Consider the following 17,836-nt stretch of genomic DNA (forward strand, 5'->3'; position numbering starts at 1 on the left):
TCGGAGCGCATTTTACAAACAAAAATTAACAAGCTTTTCATAACCGGCAATTTCTACATTAGGAAGAAGAAAGGAAAGGCTCCCGTCTACTAAAACAAGCATGAAGGGAGTTCAGATCGCTGCAGAAACCGGTTTTGGAAAGACTCCAGAGACATGCAGCAAAAGGCAACGTGTTTTTCTCCCAGGGATGAAGTGACAGCATCTTCAAAATCAGAAAAAGTCAGACACTTCCAGGCACATTTCTTCAGGTTGTGAAACTCTTGCACAAAAGAGGAGTTTGGCACAAAAGGGCATTTTTATAAGAAGTGTGTGCGCAGGTACTGCTACTGCCAGCTTTGGAGTTGGCAGGGAGATGGCCCTATTTCTGGAAGTGGAGTATTTTTTTTCCTGTAACTTGGGGTTGGAATGGAGTCTATCATGTGGCACTGAATAAGTGCCATTGCGTTTCACTTTGAGCAAAGGTACGGATTTGACAGCAGCTGGAATGATTTGCTTTCCTTCGTCCCAAACGTTGTTCATCCCACTGCACACTCATTCGTTACTTGGCTGTTGGTTTCTGGTAAAGCCGTGGTGCAGTATTAGGTCTTCAGTGTTTAGTTGCGATAGGAAAAAGAATAATAATTTGTTTGCTAGGAATGAAAGCCCAAAGACTATCCCAGTGAAACTGTGACATACATTTTTGTAGCATAGCAGCCTGGCACTTGCTGGCTGTGCTAGCTCCACGCAGACGAAAGCCCGTGGATGCTTGAATTAGCTAAACTGCTATAACTTCATGTATTTATTTTTTTAATTTGAAGTATTCCCCCCCCCCCCAGATTGGAAACCCTGATCTAATAGGAGCAGTACGGGGACCTAGACAGCACAGAAGTGATAACTTACAACCTTTCTAGTGCAACTTAATATCACGTTGAATTAAAAACCTCATCTGAACATTTCGGTTCTGCTGGCCATTTACAACTGGTTTCACATTATCAAGTGTCCAGCTGAGATCTGGGATCCAGTGTGCATCTCCCCATTTTCTCACAATCTAAATAGGAAGAGGAAGTATTATTACTCCCATTTTATAGAGGTACAGAGAGCTTAAGTGGCTGGACCAAGGTCACACAGGAACGGTGACTGTGCTGTTGCGGAGCTGAGAACTGAACTGCGCTGTTGCACGCCAGTCCGGTATCTTGACCACAACATGCTCCTTTGCTTTTCTGAAAAAAATATAAGACATCCCGGTTTGGATAAGGATAAGGAGACTGGCTTACCCAGGCCAAACCTTTGGGTAACTTTTCCATGTAGAGTTTAACAGCTCTGTAACATGTCCCTACCACAAGGCCAGACCCCATCTTTGCCTAGCTGAGAAGAGGGGTTTAATAGCTACAATAATCATTGAAGCAAGGAGCCTCTTCTGTCTTGGTTTAAAATGCAAAGCCCATGAATCGGGTTTTTTCAGTTACAGCTATGCCAGTCCCCCAGCAGCAATCAACACCGTTAACAATTCCCTGCGTAGGCAACAGTGGGATACAACTTCACAAACACAATCCAAAGCGGCATGGAAGGTAATCACTGTTCCTTAATAAGCTTGGTTGTCTACCTTTGGTTGCAATATGCTCACAGCTCGTCTTTCCCCCCCTAGACCCCCACGGCCCCACCAACTGGGCCTGAGTTATGAATCAATTAACAAGACGCTGGGAGGGAAGAGAAGGAATCTGAACTACTGTCTCACTTTTCACCTCCCAGTTTCTCAGCACAGATTCCTCCAGGTCCTTTACTTTGTGCTTCCCCTTGCAGTCGAGGAGAACCTACCCACAGATAATAGGATGCTCAGGATTGATTTTCTATTTAAATGCTGACTTAACCAGGAATGTTAAGTATGCATCAGGAAAGAGGAGATTGGAAACCAGTGGTAAAATCCTGGGGGTGGGAAGAGGATGGCTACAGCTGACACCACGAGGCGGGAATAGCAGGACTGATCCCGATCTCGCATGCCAGGTCTCCGCTGCCCTAACAGGAGACATGGTACCTGCTTTACACCCTCAGTCTTTCCTAAGGCAGGGAGAGATTCTGGACTAGACTGGAGGTACAATGGGGGTACGGTGCATGCCAGCAGCCCCTGGGCAGAGGGGAATCTGAAGGCTCCCAGAATAATAGAGCAGCTCGCACGCTGCTGTACATACGAGCTGGTTCATCCTCCACTTGGATCCAGGATCACAGGGGAGATCTAATATCCCAGCTGCTGCCAAGACCATTCTTGGTCCTCGCACAAGAATGACGAGCCATTTTCGAGACATTCCTTCTTATAACAAACTCCCATCACCCACTTGCTTCAGGGCATTTCATTCCACCTTTTTAAGCAGTTGCCCACGAGTATATTAGTGCAACACATGTTTAAGGAGAAGATGGAACAATTAAATGCCAGATCAACTTCACCATGCAACAAGTTGAAAAAAAAAAAATCAGTTTTTTTAAAAAAAGTGTAAAAATATAACAAGCTGCTATAAATATTTGCTAAATGTATTATTGTAAAAAGAAATCCTTTAAAAATGTTTGCGCTCCGCCATCCAAATATTAATTTAGTTGGAGGTGTCATATGAGACATATGGGCAGAATAATTTGCCATTATGCTAAGTGATTGAATATCAATTCGAAAACAAGGACATGTGGTCCAATGAAACACACATTCACTTGAGCGAGAAGTGCTAATTTGAGTTCATCTGAATTGAGTTAATAAATGTTTGCAAGAGCAGGCGGCTTAGGTGGCTTAATTAAGAAAACACTTGCTTTTCACCTTTAGGAATTCATTTCCTTTGGGGTCAGAGTTTGGTGGTCTTATAGCTATCAGACAAACTTCTACACAATTTGGAATGATTAACAGTCCCTATTCAGAAAAATTATGAGGTGCTATAAAGGGAAAAAAATTAACTGAATTCACACAAATGCTAAAAATCTGCCTGAATATCTTCTCCTTTTTTGTTGCTGTTGTAAAACTAATGGTGTGTCTTCTTTCTCTTTTTGTTTGTGCTACATACATCTAGCGAAAAAAGCCTTTTTACACACTAGTATCACAGTCGGCTCCTTGAAGCGGCTCTGAGATAGATGCATGCAGGCACAATCCTGTGTCAACTGGACTTCTCTTGAAGATTAATTTTAAGCTGCTGTTCATACATCACTAATCAATAAAAAAACACCCAAGTTCAGATGCAAGGTAAACCCATATCAGATTTAATTTAAAATTCACTGTGCCAAGGGATAGTGAATGCTTTGTGTTGACAGTGTTTTCAACCGAGCTGTTTTGGAGAATTGCAACGAAAGCTCAGATTTTTGAAAAAAATAATTTCCTAATAACTGAAGTCACATATGACTAGTAAATTGTGAAGCACAAGTCTGGATTTGTTGAGGGCAGTCTTCACGCAAGGTTTGAATTCATTTATAAACACCGGTTGTGAAGTTCAGGCTTTAACACAATTTGTAGGTAGAAAGAATATTTTCTTAAAATGTCACTGGCTTTTTCGTAGTGATATATATATCATAAAAGAAATGAAAAGGTGAGTCTGTGCCACCAGGGGAGGACTAAATAATTCTTAGGCTATCTGAAAGCATGAATACTGCTTCTGTGAGGCTTCAGAGATCCACTTCTATATTACCTTTACAATGCTGTTCATGAAAAATAGACGTCGCTGCTCAATATAAAGTTTTGTCACCTGCTTTATAATAGTGGGAAATTGGAATTTACTGGACTTGAAGTGCTCAAGGGTTGAGAAATAAAAACAGCAGCACGTGAATAAAGTACGTCTAATTAAGCATACATATGTATTGCTGGCTCTCAAGAAAAATCACTGTAAATCATGAGGCTTCGGATAAAATCATGACATTCTCATAAACCAGAGTTAAATGCGAATCACAGCTTTCATAAAACAATACAAAAACAAACAACAGTATTTCTAGTCCTTATGGTGGCAAAGAAAATCTGGAAAATATAACCCAAGTCTGCACCCTGAGGATTTAAGGACCAGAAAGTAAATACAAAGAATTCACATTTCTGTATTTTTAAATGTCATATTTTTAAAGCAACTCCGTAATTTTTAAGCTTCACACCTGACGTGGTGACATTTGAGGTTGGCAACCCTGTGATTATCCATCAAAATCAAGAAAACAACACAGGGAAACAGTCTGCTTTGAATGTATGAGGAGAGAGAACAGATTTCCAGCTTCAGTTTCTACTAATAGTTATTAATTAGTATCAGCTGAATTGAGAAGCACAAAAGCAGTGACTCTGGCATGAAAAAGCAAAGAGACGCTCCTCCTTTCTTCCCTTCTCCAACCTTTCTAACCCTAAATCACCTTCACATTTACATCTCTTTGCTTTCTCTAAAATACCGCTGTTACCAAATGCAAAAGGTAAGGAGAATGCCTTTCAGATTACAATTAAACGGATTCTCTACCCCCCACAAAAACCCATCCTGTAAAAACTGACACGTTTTAGTTTAAGGTTTTCCCCATACAGATGTGATCTGCCAGTTTGAGCAGAGCTTCTGTTTTAAGTTTTTTAAAAAACAAAGCATATAAATAATATTTTATATAAAATATGGTGTTATATTGTGCTTGATACCCTATGACAGTTTTAAAACATTGGGATATGAACAAATTACCTTAATTGACCTGTAATGAGGGTGATTAATATTCGGTGGGAGGATTTTGAAATTTATTTTAGGTCTTCCCACCTCCCCTATTTCACAAGAAAGGAATCAAAATTGGACAACTTGGTACAAAATGGAAAATCTAATTCTTGCCCTGCTGGTTCACAGCTTTGCAGGGTAAGCCCAGGTTTTTCCATTTTATTTGCTCTCTCTCTCCCACTTGTTCAGCTTCTACACATTTTAAAGAACTAGTTCAACACGTTGCCTACCCGTTCTCCTTACCACCCTCCTGCTTCCCAGGCCCCTGCTACCCCTACCACGGCAGCCTGCATGGACAAGCTATCATCAATGGGGGTGACAGTGGAGAGGAAGAAACATCTACAATTATTTGCACCGTCACCTGCTCTGACCTACTATGACTCTCTGCTACCCGTTTCTATTCAAGGACCATTGTGCAAGTCTTCTGGACGACACCACAGCGCAACACTGCCAGGCCTTCTGGATTTGGAGAACGGGGACATCAGCACTTTCCAATGAAATCTCATTACAAGTTCCCAAATTCCCACTGTAACTGGGTTCAGGAGAATGCCCCACAATCATGAATGCAGTGACCAAGGATTCATCTTAAAAGGGGGCCATCTGAAACTACTTCCTTAATTTGTCTTATTAAGCAGTGGAAAAGAGGAAAAGCAGCAGTGTAAAGCAAAAAATGCTGGCCTAAAGCACTCAATATACAGTAACAGAGTTATAAAAACTTAAGATGGTCAGGAAAAGGGATGATTTTGCAAATTTATTTCCATTAAGAGAGAAAACTATTACAATTCACTAAGGAAATGCTTTGGCCATATTCTACACTATCTAAGGCAGTGCAGCTCCTTAGGATCACTGAAACCAGAGCAGAATTTGGCCCTCTCTGAGGATACCATTTTGCTTTGATTCTTACTCTAAGGCCTCAACTCTCTGTTCACCCTGTCAAGTGAGATCCAAAGCTCTGACGCAATAAGGTCCTTACAGTATACAGTAGTGCTGTTTGGCTAGAAATAAAGCTAGATAATAGCTCGGAGGATTTCACCTTTAGCAAGATCAAGTTTTCTCTCTAAACCAGCACAGCAGAAGTGAGCAATGACCAATATTAGGAAATGCATATCTTGTCTCGGAAGGTGATTACCTATTTCCTTCCGTCCTTTGGTAACAACAGAGCACTGTTTTCTCTCTGAGGCACATGTTACGAGCCTATTAACCACAAACACTTCTGAAGCCTGAATTTTGAACCATGCTTATAAATTTATAAAAGCAATGCGCAATGTTGGCAAAGAAGGTTCACGTGTTTTCATTTCAAAGATTGCAAGGGAGGGCAAGAGTTTTTCAGATGCAACGACAGGATCATGTAAGGGCCAGGAAAGGATGCTCGGAGGGTTAATGAATGGGGCTGAGGCAGTCCAGAGACCGAGGTTACGGCACCAGTTTCTTTGTGACCTGGGGCATGTCACTTGATCTTTCTGCACGTCCGTTTCTGAACTGTAAAATAACTACCTGGCAGGGGGATAGCACAGCTTAAATCACTAATGCATGTAAAAGGCTTAGGGATGCTCAGATGGAAAGAAATTATATTATCTACAGCCTCTAACATAAGACTTCATGCTCTAACACTGCATTTCATCTGGAGTTTTCCAGAGCTTGTGTTTGACAATATAACAATACACTATTTTTAATTAAGACCCCAATGAGAGATTTAGAATGACTCCTCTGCCTCAATAAACAGACTTTTACCCAGTAGGAAAACTGGCTTTATTCTTCGGTAGTTCTTCCCTGCCAGTTAAACAAATGAGAATCATAACAGGCAATTTTTAACAACGAAACACTGAGAGTTTGCAAACTCTTAGACAATGCATCTCATCTGTCCCCAAGGCTCATTTGGGTAGAGAAACATTAAAAAAAAATAGGACAAACATGAGGGGGCAGACTGACTTCAGTGATTTTGGGGTAAATCCAAAGTCACACCATTGTAATCAATGGGATTACAGCTGTTACTATTAGTTATAGTTATATGATATTATCTCTTAAAGGCTGAGATCATCCAATTACTGTGTAAATGGGTTATAAATGGGCAGGAGAGGAAACAAAGGCATGTGGAACTGAAGTGACTTGCCCAAGGTCAATCAGAAGCTCAGTGGCAGAGCTAGGATCCAACTCCAGATGTGCTTGTACACTAACTGCCTACCTGAGGGTCTCAGCAACTTTCCCAAGATCCGTTAATCTGTAGTTTTCTCTTTTAAAATGGTAGGGTTGAACTACTAACCCTCTTCTGGTTGAATTCTCAGCCATTCACTTACAAGGGTGATGGCTGTGATACAAAAACAGATATTAGATCAAATTAGGCTAGATCAGACATATGATTTAGAGACCAAAACACTGATAACATATCCTGTCTATATGATTTAGTCAATGCATCCTGTCAGTGCTGGATTTAGTGGTGAAAGCACTGGCAGTGCAGAATCTCTGAGCTCTTAAGATATCACTGTATAAAGAGTGCCTTCTTTTAAAGTATAGGCTGTAGATACACAAGAGCAGAAAAGTCACAGATACGGAGGAGACACTTTCAGAGAATACAGAGGAGACACTTTCAGAGAAGTAATTCGGCAGATTGACGAACCCATTATTCCAGCAGAATATCATAGTTTGAATACAACTTCCTGCTCCCCGAAAGATACCCAGGCAAGCTTGAAAGCACCACTAGTTATTAATGAAGTTCACTTTGTGGAACATGATTCCTGAGGAAGACGGTAGAGAGAAAAAATAAAGGAAAAGGGAACGTAGCTAGCAGTCTAAAAGAACATTGACAATGTCAAGGCTGTCTAAAAATAGACTGTTCTTACATGTCAGACACAAAGTACACAGGGAGAATGTTAAATCGTGGCACACGCTGACAAAAGCAAGGAAATGATAGGTTAAAGGGGAAATATAGCACATTCTCCAATGCCTAAGAACAAAGAGGTCCCGTCTTAATAGCTCTTAACATACTATGTTGCGTGTGCAATACAATAAATTCCCCCTTTAAAATCATCCTCATCTTGCTTCAGTTGATTTAGTTTGCTTCAGACACTTCATATGTTTAATGTAAAACAGCAAGAAGAAGAATATTTGACATTTCGTATCGTGCAAGTGTTTGAAATATGTCTCCCAGTACATTTTTAGTGGGATTGTTTGAAGGTCTTTAAGGAAACAATACAGCATCCGCCACCCTTTACAAAAGAGTGCCTTGCTCCCCCATTACTCCTTTAAAGAGAGAAGCTGTAAAGCCTTGCTGCATCTTAGCTATGGACGCAATTCTGAGATGTAGCATCATGCCTGTTAACTAATGGGAGAGGAGAGTTGCAATGTAGTTTGACTGGGAAACACTAATGGATCCAACCCTCCACATGTGCATCCAGACTCAAAGGTGAGGGGCACCCCCCACATTTACCAAAGTATGAGCCCACTTCTAGCACAGTGGTGACCTGCTCTCCTGGGGCTTTAGCGCTGCTCCTCCCCAGTTTTGTAATGAAGACAAGCCTCTTGTACCTCCATTCAGCCGCAGCACCAGCTGAGGTCAGTGGAAGAACAAATTGTGATGCACATCTAAATGCAGCAGAAAGAATAAAGAACATCTATGGCCAAAGGGAGTCCTGAGAGAGGCTCATCTCAAATTCAGAAGAAAAGAAGCTGTAAACACCCCCTTCCCAACTCCCCCCCACCCTTGCATCATGCACTAAATAAAATTCTAGCAAAGGTGACATTGCACAGAGGTCTGGGCAAAAGGATTCCCATGGAAAAAGAGATGCATGTAGATAATCTGCATTGCTCCAACATACCAGACCCCCCCCTTACCACACAAGGGGCCAGAGAGGGCAAAACCTCACTGAATGGGATAAATAGATACTTTGCCCTTTTTTAACCTCAACACATCCACCAAAAAAGAAAATCATAGGCGGCACATGGATTATTCCAAGGAACTTTGGCATCATTAAGTGGCTGCTGTTCTGCATTGGCAATCAGTTGTCAACATGCGAAAGAAAACGGTCTCCAAATTCAGGCAATATTTCAAACTCTACACATGGTGCTAGAAATGCATTTGGCATGGGGAATCAAGAGAAGTACATGGGTGATCACAGAAGTTACAACAGTCGCAGTGATCGCTTTTGCAGTAGAAACTGGCAATCTGTAAGGGGTAAGCAAGGTCTTTGAATAAACAGTGTCCCCACCAGAAAGGCAATGCCCTTTTATTAGCATGTCCCATCCCATTGTTCAGACAGCATATCTGAATCATATTTCCCAGACAATTTTCATAGACTCAGTTAATGAACACTGCATATTTTCTAGTGGGATTTTGCAAAGGTCAACCATTCTTTTCCCCTATTGATAAGCCATGGGAGAAAGCTGCTGCAAAATCTCCAGTGACTACCTAGTTTGGCCAACATTATATCTCGTAACATAATTTTTTATGTTTCGGAGCTCATTGGCCTAAATCTGCAAGGGACTAGTGATTTCGGGTGCCTATCATGAAATCCTTAAATGGATTTTGAGCTTAAGAAGCAAGTGCTGTAGCATTTAAAAAAAAAAAAAAAAAGCGAAAGCAGAAAAGTCCTTTAAGGTATCTGAAGTTGGGAACTCAAAAATCTACGATCCCTGCATAGACAAAAGCGTCCACATGAGAAACCTGACAGATATTTTGGCTTGCTGCCATGGGACAGAATCAGACCACAGTTGATTGATCTGATCAAAACTAACTAACTCATTTTAAATAAAAATATAAAATACTCATGATGAACTGAAGGTGCCTGACCACCAAACCGGGAATTCTTCAAGTAGACCAGGGGTAGGCAAAACGCGGCCCGCAGACCGGATGCAGCCCACCAGGCCTTTCTATCCGGTCTCTAAAAAATTTAGAGAATTAATATTTATCTGCCCCATGCCACCTGTCACATAGCCCTCAATGGCTTGCCAAAACTCAGTAAGTGGCTCTCCACCCGAAATAATAGCCCGTCCCTGATAAACTATCAGATGACTATGTCTGAATAAGTAATTCATTTGAGGAAAATTTTTGCTGCTGGCAGACGAATCAAGAACACAAAGGAAGGTAAAATTCATTGAATTATTTGCTGCAGATTATATGCCCAAATCTAATTACTATTTAGTGTTTTTCAGCATAGGATAAGTAATACAGTTATAATTGCATGCATACATGGGCATGAAGTGAAAATTAAGCTAGTGAAATAAGAAGATTTCTGAAAGCAATTACAACGTGATTTTTATTCTACTACCTTCATATAAGAAGATTCAACTCATTTTCGCCTCTGGCTCTAGGAGAAAGGCCCAGCACACAATGACACATAATATTATTTCACATATTTTGGATAACAAAGAACTTTATACTGTTATGAATCCAGGAACAAATGGACAAGAAAGAAAGTAATTCTTAGCTGTAGCGGTCAGATTATGACAAAGGAGGTCATCAAACAGTGGCATTTGTATTAACTGTGCAGTTATTAAAAGAAGTAAGTGGCAGACTCTTGGAGGTACAGATTTGCTCTATTAAGAGATAATATTTGCAAAAATATAAAATAGTTTAATAAAAAAGAAACCTGAAAGCATCTCCTGCTCGCGGTGATATTGTGGTCCCACCAGGAAAAAAGCCTCGTGAATCCCAAGTGGTCAGAAAGCATCTATTTTAGTCGTTGTTAATGTGCTTCACACTCTACCACCTATTCTGGGTGGAGTCCACAGATTAGGCATGCATATGGAAAGGAGATGTAGACACCAATGCAATCCACCCTAGAAGAGCAATTGCACCTACAGAGAAGTGGTTGTAAGACTTTTGTTCGGAGTTAGTAAAATGCGCATTTATAGGCCAAATTTTCAGCTGGCGTACACTGACATACCTCATTTGGAGGTAATGAAGCTATGCCAATTTATACCAGCATTTGGATCTGACTCGCATCTTAAGAACAGCTATATTTTTCCTTATCATGTGTAGCAGTCTAGAACCAAATCTGCCTGTATAATGGCAGATGTCAAAAACCATGCATCTCACCCGAGGAAAGCGATTTTGTTACACCTAGCGAGGTGTATAGGTCCTCTGCTATCCAGGGCCAGCCTAGTGTGCTTCCAAAGCTTGCAGGGAGTCCCCAACAAGTGAGCAATAAGAAATGCTGGGCGTAGGTGTGAATGTGATTTAGGGCTCTACATTACTTATCCTCTTCGTTTTAGGATAAAACTCTGTTCTGGGGAGATGCTCATCTGAATAGTGGGGAAAAAAGCAGGGGGATCTACTCACCTTTTGCCCAATAGCCTAGTAGCTAGGGCACCTATCCAAGAAGGAGGGAGACCTCCCAGTTATCTACCAGTTCTACCTATAGGTTCATCTCAGCCTTAGAGGACGCCATAATCACCAGAATATGGAAGATACCCTCCATCCCTCCTGTGGATGCTAGGCCACTGGGTGAGAAATGCAAGAGTCATGGAGCCAAGAGCTGAGCAAGAGACCTGATGTCAATGGGAATCATTTCTCAATTTGAGGGGACATTTTGAAATGTTAATGAATTCAAGTCAACAGTAAAAAGGGTTAAACTCAAGGTGGAGTGTTTCAAAATTATCAGGTGGGTCCATTTGATTCAATAGGAATCCTTGGCATGATTCATTTGTGAAAACCTTCAAGATGGGGAAAAACCTTGAAAACTTGTTTTTTTCCTGCTCTTATTCATGTTATGTTTTCTCCATGTGATGCTCTGGGGTACCACTGCACTATTGCACAAAAGAAATAGAAATGACCCGAGACCCCTGAAGCAATGGAAGCAAGTAGAGCATAAATATTATGTGCTAGATCTCTGAGGAAAGTTGTCAAAACACTTGTCTTAGAACAAGTGCCTTTGGGTGATCCACGAAGTGGTGTTATGTCCTGGAGGAAATCTGCTTACTCCGCTCTCTTCTTGTCTGGGCAGGAATAGTTACAATAGCAACTCCACTCCCAGCATGCTACTTACCAAAGGCTTCTTATGGACTGTTTTTCCCTCGTTTTATTTGGTCATTTTTAAATGCTCCTTATGAATGAAGAATTGAATACTGGGGGCATTAAAAAAGATGCCATTGGGTATTTCACACGTTGGGGACCCAAAAATGAAGCCTGTTTCTTGAGGTTGCATAGATCTCATAAATTTTTAGGGTTGGAAGGGACCTCAGCAGATCATCGAGTCTGACCCCCTGCCTGGGGCAGGAAAGAGCGCTGGGATCAGATGACCCCAGCCAGGTGCTTGTCCAGTCTCCTCTTAAAGACCCCCAAGGTAGGGGAGAGCACCACCTCCCTTGGAGGGCTTTATCTCCAAGGTTTGACTTCATCTAAACTAATTAACTGTCGGTTAAGTCTTGGGTTCAAATCACTTAAGAATTACTTGCGATGAAAATAATAGCTAATAAAACAGGGCGAGAAGTGACTACTGGAAGAGAGACACGCACATCCACTTAATGCAGCTGAATTGCTCATTGCCCTTTTACGCTGCCAGAAACCTAGGGTTACAAGTTGCCTGTTCGAAGGGGTAACGTCGCTCTGGGACAACTGGATGACGACGGATTTATTCTGATGAAGAACCAAGAAAGTGTTTGTTTATGCGAGTCGAGAGGCTGAAAATCCCTAGCGGGGCGAACCACGCTTGACTCTTTTAAGGAATTCTGGACTTACAACCTGCTCATCACTGGAGGAGCCAACGGCCCAATGACTACGTTTCCAACTCAAATGCTTTTGAGTTCTATGAAAATGTTGAGTGTAAAACCAACAACTAATGATGTGGGAAAGGAGGATAAAGAAAAGCCTCTCAGCAAAGCTGTGGTGTTGAATATTTTTGATAGATGAGTTGATCAGTTCAATTTGGTTTCTAATGGTCCTTGTCACTTAGCACACGCCCGTCCTGACATTTTAGGTGCTCAGAAATGTAATAAAAAGATTGCGTTTGCATTGCACGTAAAAATCGGTGGAATAATATTCTTTAAAGATAGGGCGGCTGACGGGCAGAGGGCCAGATTTTCAGGGGGAATTAAACAGCTGGAGATGCAGATAGGCACCTAGTGAGATCGTAAAAATACCAGAGAAGATGAGGTGAGCAGCTCCCATGGATTTACATGGACTGCTTTCTGTCAGTGGCGTTAGGCGCCTAACTTGCTTAAGCAGGTTTGACAGTCCCAAAAGGCATCTCTTGGGCCTCTTCAAATATTTAAACCCCTTTACAGAATCAGCTTCAAAATGGTTCATGTCACAGACTGGGCTTGTGACAACATCCAGAATATGAACGAGCATCCTGACTCCTAATTTTATGTTCTGACTATACTTATTCTTCTGTTCCAGGAACAATAACAGTTCTCAAACAGCTGGAAAAAATTGCTCATTCTGTCCCACTAAGCGCAGCATGCAGCAGGCACACAGTCCACTGTCTTTCCTCAAAAATAAGTGAAGCATGATCACAAGGAACTGACATATCTTTTCCTTTTTACTGCAACTTGAAACCGTAATTTGACTATGGTCGGACCCCTGGGAGCTCATACATACGTCTGCTCCATCTCAGCAGGAAGGCCGCAAAAATCTTGGAGTCATTTACCAATTTAGTGAAGTACTGTCCGAGGGCAGACGATGCAACTAATATCCGTTCATTGAAAAGATGGACAAGCAGCATTTAGAGATGTCCTGCAGGATAGCCTTTTGGCACTCGGAGGCAACTCTCACACCCATACAATTGTCCAAACTGCAGTTTTCCGTCGCAATTTGGCAGGCATTTATTACACTCCAAACAAGGCCTGTAGCTTCTGCTCTGCTATTGGGCTGGTAGATAATAGAACAGGGCCCCCCCGCTTTCTAAAACCTGCAAATGTGTTACTAAAGCTAATGTTTGCGTAACAGTTAAACTGTTTTGCTTTTGAAAAATCAGGCTTCTGGTTTTTCACTGGTTTGATGATGACCTTATATGATCATCCTGCAACCTACACAGAAGTCCAGAAGACTGGAGCAAAAACGCAGCTCACTGCTCTTCCTGCTAGCTCTGCTTTATGCAGAACAGGAGAAAAAGATTAAAAACGTGGTGCGTTTGGTGAGTATTGTTAATAACTTATGCTCATGCAAACTCTTACTGTTAAACAGAAACTAAAGCATGAGTCTGAAAAGTATTCTTTGGTTACTCACCTAACCTACTAGTTTATGCTCAAACAAAGCAAATTTATGAAAACTGATTGTGACCCAGAGAGACGGGAAGAAAGAAACTATAGCCTCATGCTTGTGATTATGTCAAAACACTTTTAAAGATGAGCTGGGGAAACTGTACTCCATTTTTGACATGGCAGTAGAGATTTTGCTTCCATTATGCTGTTATTTCTGCAGATCAGTTTAAGGCCAAGTATTGAAATTACCTGTCAAATAGCATAAGCTTTACTATGGATCTATTATCATAATAGCAACTGTCCAAACTAATTAATTTCCTAAACATTATGGCTGAAAATTCTGAACTGTAGTCAGAGGCGACTAAATAGAAGTATAAGTTACATAGTAGTGGGAAGTCAAAGTTGGGCAATTTATTGTGCATACCTGACATTATAACAGCATCATTCTTCCTCTTGTGCTAATAAGTGATGCTTATGACAGCTGAGATGTATTATATGTCCCAGTTCATGTCCCGTCTTAGTTCACTTCTCTCACTCTCTTGTCTATGGTGGTATCAGTTCAGCGGTTATTATTTTGCTAGCTCTCCAAATTATTGCAATTATGGTAATGGACAATTTACACAGTACCAGAACCTCAAGAGTTGATAGCACTATTATGCAGGAATATTCTTCCTTTCCAGCCTATCCCTGCTCTGAAGGGCAGTTTTCTAAGGAACTCTACCTAGTTTTATTTTTAAACTTTGATCATTTAATTTTTTTTCTCCAATGACCATGGGAATAGTTTGCACTGCATGATCACTGTGAGGCACAACAGATTCCCCCCCGGGCTGTAAATAGGGGTTGGGCACTTGTGGGATTTTTCTTGTGAGCTGGGTGGACAGAAAGTGCACGTGTGGGTTTGATGCGCTTGGTGCAGCTGTGGTTTTGGTGAAGGAAATGTACCACTCGTTTCTAGAGGCAAGGCGATTGGGCTGGATTGGAGCATGGGTTCTGCTCCCAGATCCTTTTTGTGACCCCTTGTGCAAACATGAGCAAGTTGCTTCACATCCTTCTCCTCAAAATCTGGAGAACCTCCGAATCATCACTGTATTTCTCCTCCAACCGGGACTGGGCAGTTCTGTGCCCGGTTTTTATGCCCCCTGTTTTTCTTGTGTTACTGCTCTAAACACACCTCTAAAATGGGGGTCCCGGGTCTCCCAGTTCTCCCTTATCACTGGATCTCCTTCTGCTCACTCTTCACTTTTGCCTCCAACTCACAGATTACCAGAAAAGTTCCCACTATATCTCCAAAGTCTAATCCATTTATATTATGACTTCCATAAAACATGAAGGGAAAATACTTTATATTATTGTCCGCAAAATGATTGATAACCTTAACGCAGTAACAGCATGCAATTTTCATCAGCAAATATGCAGTGGCAAGACCGATACCCAACAGCAAACTAAAGCCCGATGAAAATAATATTTTCAGTGCCATTCACAGGGGGTCGGACATGATGATCTGCTCGGGTCCCTTCCAACCCTACTAACTATGAAACACTCCTTTATTTCTAAAATGAAATTGTTGTAAGGCCTGTTATTTAATTTGCATTTACTGGTAAAGAAGCAAATTTTATATAAATCTCCCACAATAATGAAAAACCTTGCTAAATGATAATAATAACAAAGAACAAAAAATGATTTTGTTTGGTGGGTACATTCCTGTTTACACTTAGAAAAATCAGTGGTCAAGAGCTAATTGACGTTAACAGTGCAAAATCAGTTATTTCCTGAACAATTTCTGGACCAAAAATTAATTCAATTTTTATTGACTGACTTTATTTTTCTCCGGTTTATAACAAAATGTAATTAAGTGTAAAACACTTGGCACTGGACTGTAATTGTGCAACCTAGCTGCAGCTAATGGGAAAAGGCAACATGAATATTAAATCCATTTTCCACCCTTTCAATAAAAGGCAAATAAAATGTATTAACCTGGTGACGTAAGATCCATGCTCACAATAAAGTTTACTGAATCTTCAGGGGAAAGGAGAGCCACCATTTAGTGGCAACCTAATGTAATGTTCTGAAAAGCTGCCTGAATGTCTGACTGTGTGGTGTGCTGTTACTACAAAGGTTAGGCAAATTGAAAGGACGTCTACAAAGCACTGATTTACATAACAAAACAAGCATTCAGATAATTGCAAGTAGATGTTAGCCTTTTTTTAAATTGAGGATTTAATTAATCTCACACATACCCCTGTCAGTTTGGTTTTAATTTAGCTGAACTGACTTCCATTCTAGCAAATAAAACTTTGTAGAATTGATTCTGCTTCCCTAGTTACCTATGAGCAGCATCTGATAAAGTGAGCTTTAGCCCACCAAAGCTTGTGCAACGATACATTTGTATATTGTACGCCAGAAAACGTAGCTGTGGATAATTATTTTGATTAGTCTATGAGATGCAAATCTACTCTGCCTTCTACATATTTCTGGGGTGAGAATCTTTCTGGGTCATAAGGTGTCACAAGCGTTGTATAGTACTTTTGGGGGGGGGGGCTGGTAATATATCATACTATTCTATATAATATTCTGTCAAGGGAGCTAACACTTTTTTGATTACTGTAGAATTGAGGAAGACAAGCATCATTTGACAAGCCAAAGCAGTGAACACTATAGTTTCTGGGTCCACACACAGGCTCTATTTTCACTAGTATAAACCGGAACTCATTCCACTGAAGTCAAGAGGGTCCTTCATACAGCAAAAGGACAGCAGTATTTATTTTCACCCCGTCATAGTCCTGTAACACTGATGTCACATTTCATAGTCAGTGGGCGCATCTACATGAGACACTTTACTTGAAATTAGAGCAAATTACTGGGCAGTCAGCATCACTGTCTACACATGCAGATGCTTACTGCCCAGTAATTTGTGCTAATCATGAGTAAATTTGCTACCTGTAAATACAAGTAGCAAATTTACTCATGATTAGGTACTGTACAGCCCATGCAGACAGCCAACCAGCAGCAAACTTGCTCCTGGTCAGCTGTGCAGCAGGGGGTGGGAGATTGCTCCCTGCCCCCAGGAGCTGCCTGCTGCTGGGGCAGGCTCTGCCACCACAGCCCAGGTGGGGACAAGGTCCCCGTGCCCCAGCAGGCAGCTCCCATCCTCTGCTCCCTGATCGCAGAGCAGGAGCTAGGGAGATTGTTCTCAGCCCCTGCTCCATGATTGAGGAGGTGGGGGCTGGAAACAGGCTGACAGGCTAGTGGCTAGCTGCCCTGCCAGTGGATTGGGGAAGGGGGATGCCCCTCCCTAGCAGTTCTTTCCAAGCCCCCTGCCCCTGATTGGGGAGCTGGGGCCGGTAGCTCCGTCCTACTGGGGCAGGGGGACATTGTCCCTGCCTGTGCTCCAGTGGCAGAGCCCATCCTGGCAGCAGACAGCTCCCAGGGGCAGAGAGCAATCTCCCAGCGCCCACCAGGAGACAGCTGTTTCCTGCCCCTGTGCTCTCTGCCAGCCCCTTGCTGGGAGCAGACTGCTGCCAGGAACAGCAAATCTGCTTCTGCATCCCTGCATGTGTAAACGCCTGCCCGGGGTGGTTTTACTTTAGAGTAATTTACTCTAGAGTAAACTCACCCCGACAGCATTTGCACATGTAGACACGCCTGCTATAATCTAAAACAACATATTCAGCAGGGCAATTCACATGTGTAAGGGCGCGGTTGTGCTGCCTTGAGCCGAGTTGCGTCTCTGTTGTAACAGTTGTGTTCTGTCCCTTAAAATTTGTCTGCCACGCCTTTGATGGTTAGAAAGGTACCAAACACATTGGGAGACAAAAGCTCGATTAAAGGCTCAGAGGGTCCACTCAGCTTCTCAGGGCTCCGCCATCCCCATCCCGTGCGCTACGCACACCAGATGTTCCAGGCTTGATGTTGTTTGACTACTAGATGGAGAGTCTGGTCTTAGCCCCGTAAACCCCCTAGTTAGGGTCTCCTGCTAAATTGGCTGCTTGCCCCATTCTTCCCCACACAGGTCCCTGCCAGCCCCCCGACCCCTGCCC

Source organism: Gavialis gangeticus, unplaced genomic scaffold, assembly GCF_001723915.1.
Source record: "Gavialis gangeticus isolate Ggan-Ray unplaced genomic scaffold, GavGan_comp1, whole genome shotgun sequence".
NCBI lineage: Eukaryota > Metazoa > Chordata > Crocodylia > Gavialidae > Gavialis > Gavialis gangeticus.